Source organism: Ammospiza nelsoni, chromosome 12, assembly GCF_027579445.1.
Source record: "Ammospiza nelsoni isolate bAmmNel1 chromosome 12, bAmmNel1.pri, whole genome shotgun sequence".
Classification (NCBI taxonomy): domain Eukaryota; kingdom Metazoa; phylum Chordata; class Aves; order Passeriformes; family Passerellidae; genus Ammospiza; species Ammospiza nelsoni.
Genome location: NC_080644.1, coordinates 11,884,873 through 11,904,660, shown reverse-complemented (window position 1 = coordinate 11,904,660; position 19,788 = coordinate 11,884,873). Strand labels below are relative to the sequence as shown.

General features: G+C 43.6%; 1 long non-coding RNA gene across 1 annotated transcript in view; it reads left to right on the top strand.

The window, feature by feature from the left end:
* Positions 1–488: 488 nt before the first annotated feature.
* LOC132078412 (uncharacterized) overlaps positions 489–19,788 on the top strand; it is a 33,225-nt gene continuing 13,925 nt past the window's right edge. Inside the window, exons 1-2 of the long non-coding RNA XR_009419273.1 lie at positions 489–527; positions 845–917. This is a non-coding gene — a long non-coding RNA (uncharacterized LOC132078412). The remainder of the gene's footprint in view (positions 528–844; positions 918–19,788) is intronic.

Sequence of the window (19,788 nt, the reverse complement as noted above, 5' to 3'; positions counted from 1 at the left end):
GTGTCCATTATCCCACAGCATTTGGGATGTTTTCTGTCAGAAATCTCAGTTAACCAAAGCAGTTTGAGGGCTGCTGGTTGCAGCAATGTCACGGCACACCTCTCCTGTGGTTTACAGTTAATCTCCTAATTGCTCCCAGTCTGAGTAGAGAAACTCAGAAGCTTTCAGTTGTGGTTAGAAAAAATATTGCATTATATAAAAGACAAATTAGGCTCATATTTTTTCTTAATTGATAAGCTTTTTTTCTAAGTTTCTCTGATTGCTGTGAAAAAAGCCAAAAACAAATAAGAAAGAAACCAATCCTCTTGCTGTCTTGTGTTTTTGAAGATGCCAGGTGGGATTATAGGGACCAGCTGGGCAGGGCTGGGACAGGTAGTTTGCAGAGAGGGAATTGGATTCAGGTGAGAGCAGGAGCCAGGTGTTTGTAATTATGGAAACAATAAATTCCCAGGCAGGGGTGAGGACTCTCCCTATTTTATTGTAGGAGCTTTGGGAGGAGGACTCACCTGGCTGGGCAGGGGAAGCTGGTGAGGAAATATTGGAAATTTTTTAGAATTTGGGGTTTAATTTGATATTTTAAGTTAATTAGTCTGACTTCTATCCTGCTAGAACCCAACTCTTTCAGCTCAAAGGCTGCTTTAGTTTTATTGTGCTCTGCTCCAAGGGAGAGGTGTAGGCAAGTTTGCCTCAAAGCCATGAGGATTCCTGATCCTGTGCAGCCCTCCCTACCTTTGGTGAAGGCTTGTAGGCATGTACCTGGTGGTATTTACCCTTCTATGCTTTGAATTTTATCAAAAGGGAAGAGTGCTGGGAGGGAATTAAGTCTAATTTAACTTTATTCCAGGTCAGCTTGGTTAATTAAAGAGAAAATCCAGCCTGCAGCAGAGTCCAGTGGGGTCTGAAGCATAGAGAACAAGGTAAGGAATATATTTAAAAATAGCATCTTTTGATCATCACAGAGTTCCTGTTCTTAAGTTAAATGTTTTTTGTCTGCCTTCCCAAACAAATCCTGCCATGTTCTGGGGGGTTTGGAGCTGCTGGGGCAGGGGGTGCTTCCCTGCCTGCCTGGTCGGGTGGTGCTGGGTGGGTTTGGGTTTTTCTGCTCTTAGGGCAGAAGGAACCCCTTGAACAATGGAGGGGATGCTCTGCACTGGGTGGGCTGAGGAATGTGCTGAGATGAGGCTCAAAAAGGGCTTTTCCAGGAGATGTGGGGACTGTGTAGGGTTGGCAGCAACACAGAAACTTTTTAACCTGGATTTTTCATGAAAAGGGGTTGGAACTGGCTGGTCTTTAAGGTCCCACCCAAACCATTCTGAGATGTTCTGATAAAAGCAAACCTGCAAAGAACTTGGGTGTGGGGAAAAGTGGTAGGAAAGAGGCCTCTTTCAAAATCTCCTCTTAGTTCTGCTGTCTTTGTTTCCTCTCTTTTACATTTGTGTCTGTGTAGTGTTTGCTCAAAGACAAAGTGTTGTTTTTCTTTTATGCTTCAATCCTCTCAGGGGAGCTAGGTGCATTTTCCTGAAAGCTGTGCCTCACCACAAATCCTACCATGTCTGTTTTGTTGGGAAGGTGATTCTGAGCCTTGTTAGTCATGATAAAACAGAGTTGGTTAAAAAAAATACAAAAACATTGAAGTTATCCTTTGAACTCATGTTTTGACTTGAGGGATTTCTTCTTCCTTCTAAGCCTGCTTGCTTTTTTTTCCTTCATTTCTGATGATCTTTCTAGTAATGAGAATGCAAGTTATTCCAAAGGGTTTATAAAGGTTGACAGTGAATTATTATTGGTCCCTTGGGTGTTTAAATTGCAAATATTATAGTCAAAATTAAGCTTTAGAAGCAAGCTCTTCCTGAAAGATTTATGGCTACAGTCACAGAGGGTGTGATAAATTTAACATGGCATACAAAGCTGTATCAGTCATGGCTTTCTTTACTGGATTGTGATAGCTGCTCCCTGTTCTTGAGTGCTCAGGAAATGTGTGAGTGCATGACCCTGGCAGGAAAAGCCTTTGGGATGCTGTGGAAATCATCACCTGATATAGGAAGAGGGAAAAATGGTGTTTGTGTGTCTGGGGCTCTGCTGGTGGCACAGGCTCCTCTGTGCCCACCCAAAGGGGGAGGAGAAAGGGATGAAGTCAGCAGTGAGTTCCAACCCTGAGAAATCAGGAAGGTTGGAAATGACATCCAAGATTATAAAGTCCAACCTCTTAATGGTGCCCTTCACATGTGCTCCCAGTTACACTTATGGCAGCAAAGCAAGAGAAAAAACTAAACCCACCTCCAACAAATGCAAGCTCCATTATCAGCTGTGTGGGTGGCAATTTATTTTTACCACAAACTGCTGTGCTTTTGGGGTGTTTTCTTCAGGAGCTGGTTGAATTTGCTAAATGTTCCTCACCTGGAATTCATTGCTCATTGTGATTTTCTTGATGCTGTGATGGCAGGGGCTGATTTGCTGCAGCTGAAATTTGTCCACACCCCATCCAAATCCTGAACCTCCTAAAATCCCACCTTACCCTGAGTCAGTTGCTCAGTAGAGATACATTTCTTATGTTCCATTATTCATACAGAGCAAAAGTAATCAAAGCTACCTTTCCATCCCTTTGGTTTTGTGCATTGTGAGGTGTCATTTACAGCACATCTCTGGTGCTCAGCTCCTCTCTGAAATAATTAGGAGATTATTTTGGTCAATATGACAGAATGATGATTTAGTGCTTTTCAATGGAGAGCTGCATTAGTGACTCTTTAAGGATTAGAGGCTTAATGAAATGCACACATCAGGGTGGTGATTTAATCTTTTTCTCATAAAAATCTTCACAACAAGATAATAAACCATAAGAATAAAAATCATTTTGACAAACCTGTCTAGCTTCCAGGCTGTGAAAAGTCTGAGTTAATTACCTGTGGGCCCCTTCTGTTATACTGAGGATAATTGAAAGGGCATCTTCCAGGAAAGGTGTAAAGTTCCCAGGTAGGCAATTGCAGCTCAAGGCTGGGGATGGAGGGCAGGAAATCTCCTTTCCTGCCAAGGCATGGACCCTCAAATGTATCCCTGGGTGTGTTTGCCAACAAGTGATTTTAAATTTTCTGGTGTTTAATTTTAAAAGAAATCCTCAAATGTTGTATTAGAAGGAATCTCTTTATGAATGAAGTAGCTTTTCAAAATTTAACAGGACAGCTGCTCATTAGCAACTTGTTGGGCTGGCAACTCTTGTTTTTTGAAACAGTTTTGTCTTATTTGTTGGTCAAAATTTCTCTCTCTGGGTTATTAAGGTGAGCTTCTCCAAGACTGGCAGAGTAGTGGAAGGTTTGAATTTGGGTGAAAGGTTTGGTGTCTCAGTCCAGTTTGCAGCACACAGAGGTTTTTTTGTCCTGGGCATGTGTATTTATCTTTGTGCCAGCTCTGGGAGCCCTTTTTTCTTCTCCCTCTCAAGTGGGGGACACAGCTAAATGATGGAGAACATGCTTCTTGGAGGGAACCAACTCCTGAATGGTGCTGGAGAAGGAATTTCCAACACACAAAAAAAGAAATAAATCTAGAATTAATCATTTATGACTTGAAAAAAGTTTCTGAACTCAGGCAGGAGCTCCTGTGCTGATCTATTGCAAGCTGTGCTGTCCCACTCCTGGTTTTCCACCTTCTCCCTCTTTCCCCCCTTTTACTTGGTGTAGAGGGAGTTGGTTTCCCATTTCCACAAGAAATGACAGCAGCTCCCCAGAATATCCTTCAGACAAAGTAAGGAAATGGCTGGAGGCATTGCAGCAATGGGTTACACCTGGGTTTGGAAGCACTGAAGAAAAAGATATTCCAGTAGAAAGGTAAATACTGCATTGTGAGTAGCAAACTGAAATTTAAATGCAACAAAGTTTTGATTTCTTAGAAATAGACTTGAAAAAAGAGCGGAATAGAAAAATAGATTTTTTTTTTGTCATTAAATAATGTTCTGTGCTTTTTATATTATCCCTTCTTTCCTTTGGGAGTTTTTTGAGAGCCAATGAATTGCTTTGTAAATGGTTACAAAATGGAAAGTGCCCCTTAAATGGGAAGATTTTTGCCAGAAGTAATACAGCCCAATGGTTTAGGGTGAGCAGAGTAAGCTTCTATAATCCCATCTCTTTTGTCTATCTCTTGTTCTCCCCCTCCCCAGCTCTAAAATTTTGGGATGGCACAGGGAGCAGCATCTCCTTTGTTGGATTTAAATAACTGCTCAGGGAGGAACAGAACCTGCATAGGGGAAATCTCATTTATCAGCGGCACTGCTTCTAAACTTGCACTTCTAAGACAGATGTGAGGAGGATGAACAAGACTCCAGGGAGGTTGAAATGTATTTTCTTAGGGATAATGGCAAGTCTTCCCAGAGAACTCTCTCTTGTTTCTGTAGACTGCATGCCCTCAAGCTGCTATCCTGACACCTCTCTCCATATTTCTGTCTTCCTGGTAATCAAAGCTGAAATGATTCTCAGAATTACTACATTTAAATGAACTGCTTGCTGGTACTGTGATTCAAGGATGATTTAAAAAAAAAAAAGTAGTTTTGAGGTTGAAGTCTATTCTGGGCTGGAGTGTAATACAGAATAATCTGCTGGCTATCCAAGTAAATTCTTGTTCATTATTTAAACATTTACTTGGCTTTGATACTGTGGCTAAAACTAAGATAATCAGGTTTTGAAATCTGATTTAGAAAAGGCAAAATATGTTTTGGTATCATTTAAAAGCAGACAGAACATGAATAGACCCCTTTTATCAGGGATCTGTACCAAAGCAAAAAAACTCAGGAGCTGTTTTTCAACTCTGCTGCCATAAAAAGCAAATGCCACTGCTTGTTTAATGTTTTCTTACTAATGAACCCAAATGTTGTGACCTGGGTCTGTGAATGTGCTTGATTTGTAATCAACTTCATCTGACAAGCTGTAGTGCTGCCTTTTTTTTGTTGTTGTTGTTTATTTTTGAGGGGATGGGATGCTTGAAATGGTTCTTTTCATCTTTGAGATGCTCCCAGCAACTGTGTGTGCTCTGCTAACGAGCCAGGCTGCCCCTGCCTCTGTGTGCTCACTGCAGTGCTGCCAGCCTGGGGTATGGAACAGAGCAGCCTGAGCCCAAATCCATGGTCTGGGTGGGAATTGAAGGGCTGCATGGATGGGATCCGATGAATAGGCAGGATGGCAAGGATGCCATGTGGTCTGGGAAGGGTAGGGAGGAGTGTGGTATTTTCTGAGCCCTCCATTGAGGGGAGGAATGATGAATCTGACTCCATGTTCTTAGAAGACTAATTTATTATTTTATTTTATGTTGTGATATTTTATTTTATATTATATTGTAATATCACAAGTGTAATACCAATGTAATATCACAAGTGTAATACCAATGTAATATCACAAGTGTAATACCAATGTAATATCACAAGTGTAATACCAATGTAATATCACAAGTATAATGTTATGGTTAATGTTATGTTTACTATACTAAAGAATACAGATAGAAGGCTAAAAGATAGTAATGGAAAAACTCATTGCTCCTTCCAGAGTCCAACACAGCTTGGCCCTGACTGGCCAATAAGCAAAAAAAATTCACATGTTGTATAAACAATGTCCAACCACCTTCCAAAGCAGCAAAACACAGGAGAAGCAAATGAGATAATACTGTTTTCCTTTTTCTCTGGGGCTTCTCAGCTTTCCAGGAGAGAAATCCTGGGCAAAGAGACTTTTCAGAAAATGTGATGGTGACAGAGGAGAGGAAAGAGGATTATGATTTTTTTTTTACATTTGTGGTATGATCAATAGCCAATGAAGCTGCTGGTAATGAGGAAAACCCAGCCATGGGAAAATCCTGATCTCAGTGTGGGTTGGTCACCAGGAGTGGGTAATCACCTTCTGCTTTAGTCTCAGGCTGCTGGAGAAGGAAATAATGACAAACAGAAGTGAGCTTTTCCTCAGTATGCCTGGCAATAAAAGCTGTTCCCTCTTCAGAAGTGCAGCAACCCCAGACATCAGGAGATGAAAGTGCAGACCTGTGAAGGATCCTGAGAGCAGTGCCTGCCTGACAGGCTGCACTGGGGGATGTTTCAAGTTTGGTTTCAGGTGAGCAGGCAAGGGGAGACTGAGGCTCTGTGTGCAGGGGAGTTTATTTAAAGAGTAGTAGCACAAATCTCATTATGGGGAGAGCTGCAGGATAGACCCATCTGTGGCATTAATAATGAAAATTCAGAGGTGATTGCTGGCAGAAAGCAACTTTGTGCCACAAGAACTGAGGAAATTCAAAGCAGCAGAAGCAAAAAAGTCTTGAGCAAGGCTTATGAATAGACAGAATTTAATAAGCTAAAAGTGCCCCTAAAAAGGGGCTCGAGTTCCTAAGGGGAGTTTGCAGTGCCATAAGATTTTAGTGATCATTTCCCACCAACCTGTGAAGCTGTAAGGGGCCCAGTGCTATAAATACCTCCAAATTGGACACCTGTAAAAGCCAAAACTTTGCACTTTCAAATTAATGCAAATAAGCTGGAAGTGAAAAGAAAACAAAGCAGTTTGCCTTGGAAGCAGGGGGAGTTATAAAAGCGCTGATATGGGGACTTCCCTTGTTGGAATGAGGTAATGCACTTTGCAGAGCTGAACACCCTGGTGAGGGCAGGGCTGTGTGTGCCAGCAGAGGATAAACCACAGCTGGCCCCTGTGGAGAGGATTTCGCAATGACAAAAGAAACAAATTGCTGAGTCTGATGGTCCTGGGCCAAAGACAAAGTCTGGTTACAAGAAACTAAAGCTACTGTTGGGGAAAGCTTTACAAACAGGTTGTGGCCAGATGCCAGGGCTTTAGGAACCCTTGACTTCCAGCCAGGCGTTTCTAAAGGAAATTTGCTGCATTTAGCAACCACTTCATGGCTAAGATACAGATCTACAGGGGGGGTTTCAAGGTAAAATCCTAGAAAGGAGAACTATTCCATATCTGCAGAGAATGCTGGGAGTTAAGGATGTCTGAAATTGAGGACAAATTGTCTTAGAAGTTTGCTGAATGAATGATAGATGATTTGCTGATGGATGATTGATATGACTTGGCATGTAGGGATGTGTAGGAATGTGCCCCCTATTGATGGAGGGACTCAATTATTTTGTCTGCTTAAAAAGGTAAAAAGCCAGAAGTTTCTCCCCCAATTTGGTACAAAAACACATCATAGGACCTTGGGGACTTCACCTCAGACCTGGGGCTGCCCATTGGACAGAGGCAGGTAATTCTAGTGAATTACCTCCTTGGTAGTTCACTAGAAAAAGAAGAGAACAAAGAAACTAATTGCCTTTGTGGGGTGTTTTACCAGGTACAAAAACCTCTTGCCCCGGCTCAGTTTTTCTCTGTAAGAGCTTTGTTATTTTGCCTTTTATTAAACCATTTTCTGTTTCCAACACTACCACAGAAGCCATCCTGCTGATTTTATGCCATTTGGGGTAGCTGGACTATTTCAGGTGTGATAGGTTCTCTGAGAGCTCATAAGACCTGGCTTGAGGAGAAACCTATCAGGGATGGTAAAACCATGAATGAATTCTTCATTTGAGGTGGTTCCTGTGCTCTGTGCAGGCATGACTTGCTGTTTGTGCTGTGCATTAGAGTCTGTGTGGCTGCAGGAAGGATCTGATGGTCAGGTGAACACCTCCCAAGTGAACAGCAGGACAGGGATAATGAAGGTTAAATGCTATAAATAAGGTGGCTTTCCCTAGGGGAAGCCTGGACTTTTCTGAAATGAGCAAAATTTGTTGAAAGACACATTTTTGTGGTGAGTATTGACAGGCTTTCCATACTGAAGGAAATAAACCTGAACGCTTGTCAGTGTTGGAAAAGGTGTTTCAAAGTGTGTTTTTGCTGCCTCTTTTCCTCCTGGAGCCAGCTGTGAGATGTTTGAGATGGGGAAGGATGTGTTTGGTAAGAAAATGATGGGTAGTGGATCTTGAGTGTCCTACAGGTTTGTCAGGCACAGCTGTGCTCTTATTGCAGATTTCTGCTCCATTTTCAACATGTTCAGCACCCACTGCCTGCTGGGTGGTGCCTCATGTTGAGCAAAGAGGATTTGCCCAAAATCTGAAGTTTTTAAGCTCCCTGGAACTGTTTGGGCAATTCTTTGTCAGCATCATAATGATTCCAACCAAGATTTCCAGTGAAGCAGCTTCCTTTTTCTTCCAGAAAGCAAAATTTATTGGCAAACAGTCAACTTGCTGCAAATCCATCAAGGTCAGTCCCACAGAGGGAACAGGCTGTCTCCTAGCTCTCAAAATAAACACTTTTTTCTTTTGTTTTTATTTATATGCCAGTAATACTCATCTGGAAAGCTTTTTATTTTTGTATCAGAAATTGTGCAGATAACAAAGAACAGCTTCAACAACTTCATTTCTTAAAAAGCCTAAAATGCATGAAAAAACAAAGCTTTTTTTTTTTTAATTAAAAGAAAACAAACACGAAAATGAAAATGGAAGACTCAAATGGCCTGTGAAATTAAATAAATGAGAGGAAGTTGGAGAAGAGGAGGAGGTGCCTGACCAAAGAACACAACCACCCTAGCATGTCTCAATATTTTTAATGTGGTACAGAGTTCCCACAAATAACTTGGAGGAGGTGGCATGGAGGTTTTTCTGTCACCCCGTCCTTTGAAAGAGGGTTGTGCTGAGAAGTTTTGTTATATTTGGGAAGGGCACTGACCCTTCACGTGTGGTTTGCCCTTGCTGTATGCTCCAGCCCTTGTTCTGATAGGGAGAAAGCTTTTTCCTGTGCATTCCCTTCCTTCAGCACAATGGCTGAAAAAGTTTTGTGCATGGATTGATTTCTCTGCTCTGAGATATTGATTTGGTTTGTGGAAAATGGTCAAATAAAATCAAGTAGTGTTTGGTGCAGACTGAAAACCATCTTGTCCAGGCTCTTAGTGATTAGATCACACTGGGCTTTTTTCTGTGCACATCCTGCTCAGGATGGCACTAAAAGCTCTTGTGGCAGTTTGGCTGTAAGACCTCAGTAAATAGCAGTTGTATTTCTGAAAGGCTTTAAAACAAACAAAAATCTTCCTGTTCAACAAAGAAGGTGACCTGACCCTTTGTTCATCCCACCTCTAACAGGTGAGACTGACATTTTTCAGGCACATTTAACTCAGTGTCCCAGATATTAATGGCTGTGAATTTTTCTCTCCTTCTACCAAAAAAATTCCTCAAACCAACAACAAAAATCCCTTGCACCCTGAAAAAAAAATCTCCTAAAAAAGGACATAACTCCCCCCAACAGCCCCCTTGTACTTTTATTTTAGCTGTGAAGCTGGTTACTGTCATCGCTGGAGATCAGAATTTTGATAAGAATTTCTGACCAGCCAGATGAATGATATTAATGCAGTTCAGTTTATTAAATTGATTTTGGCAACTTGAAAGAATTCCACAAAACCTGAAGAAGTCAAACTGAAACTGAAATCCTGTTCAGCCTGACAGAGGGGAAACTTAGTTTGGATATACAGAAGGGGAATTGTTCCCTGTGAGGGTGGGCAGGCCCTGGCACAGGGTGCCCAGAGCAGCTGTGGCTGCCCCTGGATCCCTGGCAGTGCCCAAGGCCAGGCTGGCACAACCTGGGACAGTGGAAGGTGTCCCTGCCATGGCAAGGGTGGGATAGGATGAGCTTTGAGGTCCCTTCCAACCTAAACCATCCCATGGTTCTGTGATTCTGCTTCTGGGCACCTCTGAGGGCTACAAACATTTTAAAGTCAGTGTGGTAAAATTTTCTTGCCCAGGAACATGGACATGAAACCTTTCCTGACACACCAAGAGCCTTTTTGGAGCCAACTTCTGGGGTCTGTAAGTGCTGAGAGAAACTGGGCAGTGACAGAGGGAAGGCTGGAAGCTCCAGGTGATATTTGGCCAGGCACTTGGGGTTTGTCTGCAGAGAGCACCAGGTGAGGGTTTTCTAGGAAAGATGAAACAGGAAAGCCTTATCAATATGATTGCCTGACAAAAGACTTTGAGGATATGGAAACCACAAAATGAGACTGAAGTGAAAGCAAGCTTTGAGATACCTCAGTTACTGAACAACTGGAAAACAATGGCATGGCCAGCTGAAGGTGATCCCCTTTTGATGGAACAACACCCTCTGCTTGCAGACAGGCCCAAGGGTCAGAGCAGACCCTGCAGCTTGGCAGAAGGGGCCCAAAGAGGAGTTTTTAGGGTTTAAAAAGTAACACAGGATGGTAATATAATGATTCTTATAGGCTGTATGGAAATGCTGTAGGATTTGTATATTGTACTAGATTAGTTAGTGAGAATCAGAATATTCAACACAGAAGAAGATTTATTGTATTGGAACAGGAACCTCGCTCTCTTATGCTCTTATCCTCTCTTTTACTCTCTCTCATCTTCTTTACCACTTTCTACCTTTCTCTCCCTCTCTCAGCCTGCTCTGAGCTGTGTCTGGCAGCTCCCAGCAGGGCCCTGCCCCCAGGCCCTTTGCAATAAACCCCAAGTTCCAGCCCTGGCTGCAGAGATCTCTCCTGTCCGTCTGTCCTGACCATCCTGCCCCTGATGCTCCTACAAAGGGTGAAGCAGCACTTGGCTCCTGAAGGGCACTGCAGGACAAGGGAGAAATGGAGAATAATGGAAAATGTTTTTATCTGGTGGTCAAAGCACTGAGAGGAGCAAAAGCTCACACTGGAGGGCTCTTTTGCCTCTGAGGGATGGAGAGAAGGTTTAAATAACTTTGTTGATGGCAGCTGTGCCCTCTGTGCTGTGGGCCACTTCCTCAGGGCACAACACACAGAGTGAATACACATTCAGCGTATCCACACAGCCCTTGAGCCCTGCCCTTCCCTCCTCAAGGCTCTGGAGTGCCTGTGATCCCCTAAAGCTGCTCCACAGGAGCCTTTGGCAGTGAGTGCTCTTACCCTGGTGGCCCCTGATGGCTGCAGGTGATGTTCCTGCCACTCCAATCCCATTTATTTCGTGCCTGCCCCTTTGGAGCAAGGAGTTGCGCTCATTGTGTCAGACATGAATGGTTCCGCTGCTGCTCTGTCAGCTCAGTGACAGCTCTGTTCCTGACTTGCTTCAATGTAAGAGAACATCTTCAGGGGATTAAAGATTTACTATAGGAGCAGTTGATTTGGCTCTCACTGTAACATTAAATGCTCTTATTCTGTGTTCTGTAAAATAATTTGTTTCCTTTTGTTGTCTGCTAAAAGTATTTCAACAACTTGGCAGAAGAATAAACAGACACAATTTCAAAATAACTCAAAGTAGCAAGAATTTTTTTAAAATTAAAAGAGGAGAAAACAGGCATGGGGGAAGCTTATTATTTAACACTTTGCTGCAATGATGAATTGCCCGGTTCTGATGTTTTTATTGCTGTTCATGTGACATCAGGTTGCTTCCTGAAGTCCTCAGGTGAAAGAAAAATGAGGGTTTCTTGTGATTCACATTGTAATCTCTGCTTCATGTAATACAAACAATTTTGGTCAATGTATTAGCATAGAAAAAAATGAATAGATTTAAAGCAAGGCTATGTTTAATTTGGGAGTTTTAGTCCTGAATGCTTCTCTGTGGAGCAGAGCAATTTCTCAGTTGTGAATATGAATGTCAGTGTTCAGCACATGGTGCTGCCTCAACTCTGTCAGAAAACAATTGTTTTATTCAGCACTGCTGTAGGAATGCTTGGGTTTCTCTGGGTAAAAGGTGGAGGGATGCAGATGCAATCCAAATAGGGAATTCTTGCTAAATGTGGTTGTTTAGCTTTGTCCTCACAACAGGAAAATCGCTAGCACTGTCCTTGGTGCTTCAATCACTGTTCAGATCCAAGGAGCTCGTGGAAAGAGAAGCAGGAGTTATTACATCAGACAGAAATATACATCAGAAAAATATCAGTGCTGGGGACAAACTCCTGTTGGGCTGGATGGGCTGGAAAAAGAGTTGTGTGTTCACCTCTTATGCCCCATCAAGGCAATAGGGAGCACAGGAATAACAATGTTCAACTGGTTATTCCCATCTCCAAACATCCCCTTATCAAAATGCTGCCTCTGAATAGCCATAAATGCTGAGATTTTTCCTGGGTGGTTGGTTCTGCTCTGGCTCCCTATGGCTACACTATCTGCTCCTGGATCAGGTGTGGTGTGTCAGGAGGCAACTTCCCAGCCCTGATTTTTCAGGGTTACCATTCTGTGGTTTGTTTTATTGGGTTTTTTAAGTCTGCAGGAGCAGGACTTTAATATTGTCACAGCAGTTTGTGGGTGAGCTAAACCATATTTGCAGAGCATGCTTAGGATTTTTTTTCAGTTTAATTATTTTTTAAAATTATTTATTAGCACAGCTTCCCTAAGGCAGAATGCAAGGTAAATTAATTACTTCATGTGTGGATTAAGATACCTTGGGAGCTGCAGGTTTGGCAGGAGCTCCTCACTACATTTTGGCATCTGCTGCCACTTTGCACTTCTGGTGTGTGAGGTGCAGGGCCTGCATGAGAAACTCCTGTGGCAAATGCAGCCATGTGCTCTGGGGTGCCTTGTGACTTTATCTGATAACCCATTTTCTCCTGGATCCTTTGCTCCACCCCAGGCTGTGGAATTAAATGGATTGATGGGTGCCAACAGACTGGGCTGCAGGTCTGTCCATACCTGTGCTGAAAAAATGGGGGCAGGTAGAAAACATCAGAAAATCCATGTGGGAGAGCACTAAATATGCCATGTGAGTGCTTCTGGTAGGGCTGTTGAGATAGATAAAGCTGTACTTTGTGCAAGTATCTCTTGGTGTATTTTCTCATTGTAGAGCTCTTCTAAGTATTGCTAAAGTGCTGTTTCCCTGCTATAAATTTCTGGAGTGAAAACCAGAGAAGCAGGCAGAGCCACCTCTCCAAGAGACCCTGTAATTACATTTTTGACGACTCAAGGCTGGTGTTTGTCTTTTTTTGTTTGATGCTGGCAGGAGCTGTGTAGCAAAAAGCCTTTTGAAGTTAATACCTAATTAAGATGGATGGGGAAGGTCACAGCCCCTGGCAGTGCTGCTGGTTCAGGCTGTTGGCTGCCTCAGGAAGGCATCAGCAGGGAGATTTACTGGGAGCCATTCTGTGCATCCAGGGTGGGAAACGTTATTTAAAAATCAATGGGTAAACAGGAGTTCTACACTCAGAGAGGGAATTTTGTCAAATGGGGAACTGAGGTACTTAACTCACTTTGCTGTCAGAACATCCTTGATTCTCCTCTGATTGAACACAATGGGAGAGGGGTTTGAGTCGCATGGAGGAGCTGGAAGTTTTGGGGCTCAGTGCCTGAGGTGGGATGTTGCCACTGTGATATTTTCTGAAAAATCCCTTTGCCAGGATTTCTTCTCTTGGGAAGATGAGAAGCCTCAGCTTCTCCATGTTTTGCTGCTCTGGAATGTGGTCTGGAGATTGTTTATCCAAACATGTGAATTGTTTTTAATTAGTGGCCAATCACAGCCAGCTGTGTCAGACTCAGGAGTCAGTCATGAGCTTTCATGACCATTCTTTTCAAACCTTCTGATGTCTCCTTTCTCTTTTCTTTAATATAGTTTTAGTATATAATTTCTTTTAATATAATATCATAAAATAATAAATCAGCCTTCTGAGAACATGGGGTCAGATTCTCATCTCTCACCTCGTCCTGGGGACCTTACAACACCACAGGATGCAGCTGCACCCAGGGTTTGGTGTCAGGCTGTAAATGGAGCTTTGGCTGCTGTGTGATCTGCAGCACTGCTGGTCCTCATGGCAGTGCCACACTGCATCTAAGTTCAGGATCTGAGCACCAAAATGAGGATTTGGGATGTGTTCTTAAGCATGTTCCCAGTTCTGAGCTGATGCTGGTGTTTCAGTGTAGGAGGAAACAGTGAAAAACCAAGTGAAACCCAAAAAGAAACTGAACCTCAGACCCCATTGTACAGGGAAAGGGAAGCAAGACAAAGTTTGGATGACACTAAACTAGTTGACACTTCTCTGTTCATTGTGCTCTTTAGATCTGGGACTCAGAGAGAGATGCTGAGTCTCTTATTTGATCTGTTTTACAATAACAACAAGTGAACAAGCCAGCCAGACCATTTCCTAAAGGGGTGATGTGCTTTGTGTGACTAAAGCAGACACGGCCTAATGAGTGCCTGAGTTAAGGCAATTCCCACTGCTGCTAGGTTGGATGTAGAAAAGCAAATTAAAATGTAGCCTGTTTAAGTCTGCTGTGTGCACCTCTGAGTTTTGGAGAACAAAAGTATCCCCAGCCTTCTTTCTGATTGAGTCCCAGCTTGGTTATGTTTGCAGCCTTGCTGCTCTTTATTTGCTGTCTCTGCTCAGCCAGCTGAAGGCTTTTGCAGCCTCAGATGAGGTGTTGTTGCTAAATTACAGAAATCTAGCCTGATGCTGGAAAGCTAGAAGGAGGTGGTGCTGTTAGGTAACCCATAATTTAGTGTATTCACTCAGGCCCCAGTAAATGTTTTGCCCCACTTGAAAATTCAGGATGTCTGGTGAGAAAAGACTGTTGGATAATAACAATACAGAAACTTGCTTCATCCTGGATAATTTCTGCCAACTGGAAATGAGGGCTTGCTGAAGAATAAAAGCACAGAGCTCTGCTAACCCAGATTCAATCCCCTTTTGCACAGGGTGGCTTGGTCATGCCACAGGGATGGGAGGCATATCTAGGTCTGGTGGTGGGTGGGGTGGCACGTTAGATCAGAGAGAAACCCCCCAAACTTCTCCTCAGAGCTCCATTTGTTCCAGCTCCAGCCTTATTTCTTCATGTCAGTTTGTTATTGCTGCCTCCTACACGTTCCTTAGCACATTGGCCCTGCCATGGTCTCTCCTGCTGCTTCACAGAGTTGGGAAAATATCTCCTTGTGCCTGCAGTCAGAGTATGAGGTTGAACAGGGGGGCTTTGGAGGTGTGTTTATGAAAGATGGCTGGTTTAACTGGGTGGGGATTATAACTGGGCTTTATACCAGCTCAGGTAGCTCAGAATGGGTGTTTTATGCAGATAATTTCAATTACATTTACTTTGTCCCTCTATCCAAGGAAACGGTTACCACAGCAAAAAGCCAAGATTTGTTTATTGTATATATCTCTCATTAAAAGCTAATGAAGAAGCTCTTCAGTAGCTCTGAAAGAAAAAAAAAGGGAAAAAGATGATGATTATAATAATGGTTCAATAATGTTGGAAGTATGCTATTACTACTTTTGGAGGAATTTCAGTTAGGATTAAATTAGTCCCTTTGTTTTACTTAGTCCAGCAGCACCTTGGATTAATTATAGGGAGAAAAATTGCAATTTGGCTGTGCTAGAAGAGATTATTAGATATCTAGATCAGTAGACCACCAGAGCAGAGATAAGTGGAGAGTAAAAATCTGAGTGTTTCAATAATCATTAGGGATGCACCTTTTCTTCAGTTTTCTGAGGCTCTTTAGGGATGAAAGCTCAGCCTCAAATGACACAGGGAAAACACCTCTGCTCTAATGGCATTAATGGTTTCATGGTTTAAAAGTCTGTGCTACAGTCCAGTGGCACTTGGAAACATTTTAAAGGAACTATTTACAGTAAATCTGAGCATTTCCTCCAGTTTGAAGTCCTGGAAAACAATGCTGAAGGTTCCTGTGCCTGCCTGGCTTTTGCTGAGCAGATCACCTTGGCATCAGAGCTGCAGATGAGTGGGAGGGGATACCAGGGGAGAATATTGCATATATTGCCCTGTGCTCAGCTGGGGAAGCTGCCAGGAGGCTGGGGAGGGAGGAGGAGGGCCTTTGGGATCAGCACCCAGGGAATATGTTGGTTTTCTGCTCGCTGCTCCGGGGGATGGATCATTGTTGCCTCCATCTGCTGCACTGAATGCTCAGCTCTTGCCCTATATTTTTTTTCCCCTCCTTTCCCCACGAGTGCTGCTGATTCATTTGGAGAGCAGGGAGCCACACATATGTCAGCACTCAGAAAAGGCAGTGGGAGTGTTTGCTGAGATTTCTTTGGACATTTAACCTTCCAGGTGAAGCTGTTGGCAGCTTGCTGAAGAGTGACGGCACCTCCTCTGGCCCATCATCCTTCTCCTCCTTTTCCACCTTCCATGGCTGTCTTGGTTTGGAAAGCCAGGAGTCTGCTAAGGAAGGCAGGAGCCTCTGCTGAAATGGAGAATGTAAACCCTCCCCACCCCTCTGAATTGCCATAAATTTTAAATTAAGGAGCTCTCAGGCAAAAATATGGGAGCAGGAAATAACAGTTCTTTAATAGGGAAAAGAAAGGATAAAATAAACAATGCAGTACAGTAGAACAACACTGCCAGAGTCAGAACCCAACCTGACACCCTGTGGGTCAGGGTGTTGGCAGCAGTCCCATTGGAATTGTGGCTCAGCCCTCCTGCAGTGTCAGGGCTGGTTCTGCTGCAGCAGGGATCCTGTAGAGAAGGATGTATTCTTCCTCTGAGGATCCAGTGGAAGGAGAGGCAGCTGCTGTTCCTCTGGGGAATCCAGTGCAGAAGCTGTGCTGGTGTCTCAGAAACTCTGGATTATATCTGGGTAGGAATGCTTGGCTCCTCCCTCTGGGCTCACATCTCCCAATGGGATGCTGTAGTTCTTATCAGCCATGCAGGGACATTCAATAGCTGTTATCAGCAGGTGTCTCCCCTGAGGGAGGAGTGATTATGGTCACTCAAAGAGAGAGATAAGGCAAACTGCCCACTTGACAAAGGTAATCTGCCATACAGATGGTAATTGAAAACCACTTGCATTGCAATCTTCAACAATGGCACACACCCTGTGTCTATCCACCCATCCATTCCTTAGGCCCTGAGATAATTACTCTGCCCTTCCTGTGTTAATTGAGAATTAATCCCAGCTGAGTGATGGTTATTGGAAGTGGATATTAAATATTTGGTGGTGAGCTCTGGAGTACTGCAGAGGAGTGATGTCTGTCAGGGTGTTGTGAACTTTGCAGGGTGTATCTGAGTGAATGTTGAATTGTTTGTTTATTCTGAGATGAGTCAGGATGTGGCAGGGTCAGGCCCCCAGAGAAATGTCTGGGGGTGTCTGAGAACATCTAGGAATAAAGTGGGCTGTGAAGAAGAAACAGAACAAGGAGATTCTGAAGGGCTGAGGAACAGAAGAATTCAAGGCAGAAGACAGAATGGGAGTTTAAAAGTGTGTGAGGAAGAAGAGTGGAGGAAAGTGTTTTGGAGCAAAAATAACATTTGCTAAACTGCTTAAGAATTAAAATTAGGTGGAGTGACTGAAGAAGCTGCTATAAAACTAAGCAGTCATGAAATTGAGGAAGTAGTTACCACAAATATCACACAAAGAGAGGCATGGAGGACTTAAGGACTTGGGAAGATGTTATTTGGGAAGAATTTTCCTTAAATTTAATCATGTGTGTAATATTTCCCACAGGAGTGATGAAATCTTTATGTTCCCAGGCTGAGGAGTCTCTTGAGGACTCTGGCATGGAAGTCCCTGTTGGGGGATGAGGCAGAGCTCTGCCTCAGAGCTCCCCGGAGCCCTGATGTGTGTCAGAGCTCCCCATCAGAGCTGGGCTCTGGGGGCAGGAGGAGCTCTGGGGCTGTTTGTGTCTCCTCCTGCTGCTGCCGTGGATTTGGGGTACCTGGGGGAAAGTTCCTGAAGTTTTTAGCCTGCTATAAAAGAAGATGTTATTTTTCAGCTGGTCTGTGACAGTGTTCACAGGGGTCTTAGGATGAGGGAAGAGATAGATCTGACTCCATGTTACAGAAGTCTTGATTTATTATTTTATTATATATATTGCATTCAAACTATACTAAAAGAATAGAAGAAAAGGTTTCATCTCAGAAGGCTAGCTAAGCTAAGAATGGAAAGGAAAAGAATGATAACAAAGGCAGTTGCCTCAGACTCTCTGTCTGAGCCAGCTGTGATTGGCCACTAATTAGAAACAACCACATGAGACCAATCACAGATCCACCTGTTGCCTTCCACAGCAGCAGATAACCATTGTTTACATTTTGTTCCTGAGTTCTCTCAGCTTCTCAGGAGGAAAAAATCCTAAGGAAAGGATTTTCATAAAAAGATGTCTGTGACATTGGTCCAGTGTAGTTGTCCAATGGGATAACTTGAGCTTGGGGTCATTGTTCTTGACACTCACCTTGCCTTTAGAGCCCTTCCCTGTTTTAAATTGTTATTATTAATCAGGTTATTCCTTAGGATATTTGTCACCTCTGTGTGGTCTTCTGCTTTGCAGTTTATAGTTTAAGCAGAAGTGTTGTTTCTGCATTTGGTCAGAGGATACCACATTGTCACAATGCTCTGCCTACCACCCCCTACAACCAGGCATAAATGAGATGCGAAGTGCTGATATTTATGAGTGTGCTACACTACAAAGTACTTTATAGCCTTTCTGTCATATGTTTCAAATGATTCCACTTCAACCAAACAAATTGTCCCAGCCTTATTTCCAAGAAATCATTGTCAAAATTGCTGAACCAGTTTAATTCTAAAGCACATATTTATACTGAGCTGCACAAAGCACACCGCCAAGCGAGATTACAAATGGCAGAGAGGAGAGTTTAATCAGAAATGAGATTAAATTTGAAAATGTGGAGTGTTAGTGATTGCTGCTGAGGCTCAGACAGGGTGTAAAGCCATAGATTTTTCTTAGCAGGGCTCAGAATAGCACACTTGAGGAAGCTGAGGAGCACATATGCCCTGGTGCTGACAGTAGGAGAACGTGGAGCTGGCCTCAGAGCAGGGGGCTGGGGTTGGGAGCAGGGTGCTGCAATGTTGTGTTGTGAAATGAGGTGGAAGAGGGAGGAAGGAAACCCAAGTGGGGATGGCAAACAGGAAATAAATGAGCTGGTGTGACCTGCCTGGCACCAGCACCTCTGAGGGGCTGGGAACACAAACCCTGTGAGGAAGCCCTGAGGGAGCTGGGGGTGCTCTGCCTGGAGAAAAGGAGACTCAGGGCTGCCCCCATCACTCTCACAGCTCCTGAAAGGTGCCTGTGCTCAGCTGGGGCTGGGCTCTGTCTGCAGCAGCACTGACACAGCCAGAGCACACAGCCTCAGGCTGCACCAAGGGAAATACAGGCTGGAGATTGGGAAAAAGCTTTTACAGAAAGGGTGATAAAGTTCTGGAATGGCTGCCCAGGGAGGTGGTGGAGTCCCCATCCCTGGGTGTGTTTAACAAAGCCTGGATGTGGCACTGGGGGCCAGGGTTCAGCTGGGGCTGGGTTGGACTCCATGATTTTGAAGGTCTCTCCCAAACTGGTGATTCTGTTCTGCTCTGGCTGCTGAGGGCAGCTGGCTTGTCTTGAGTTTTTGGCCAAGCTCTGTGTGTTTGAGTGGAGGGTTTTGCCAGCTGTTAGAGAGGTGGTTTCTAAGGTGGCATTTCCCCATGGATGCAGTGTCTCCCCTGTGCTCTAGCAGTGAATGCCATGGTGCTCATTGATACCAGGGTCAGTTTTAAATGCTGCCCAGCCTGCTCCAAAAGTGGCCTCTTTGTGCCATTCCTTATTGCATTACAGTTGGATGGAGAGTCCCTGATCTTATATAAAACACTTGTATGAATACGTGATGTTTGTATCCAGAGCTGTTGTCCTGCACATCCCATCCCTGGCTCTCTGTATGAAGGAGCACTGGTTGGGTGTGTGGAGGAGCAGGAGGAGACACAGTGTTGTCTGAATCTGTTTTTCAGGAAAATGTGCACTTGGCACAACTTCCTTCTTTTTGTATTGCAGGATGAACGTTTCATGCTGATCACTTCAGCTGTAGGAGGAATTCTGAACCTCAAAATGGGATGTTTTGCCTTGGGGAAAGTTTTTTTTTTTATTTAAACACTTTGGTGGTTTGTTTTTTTTT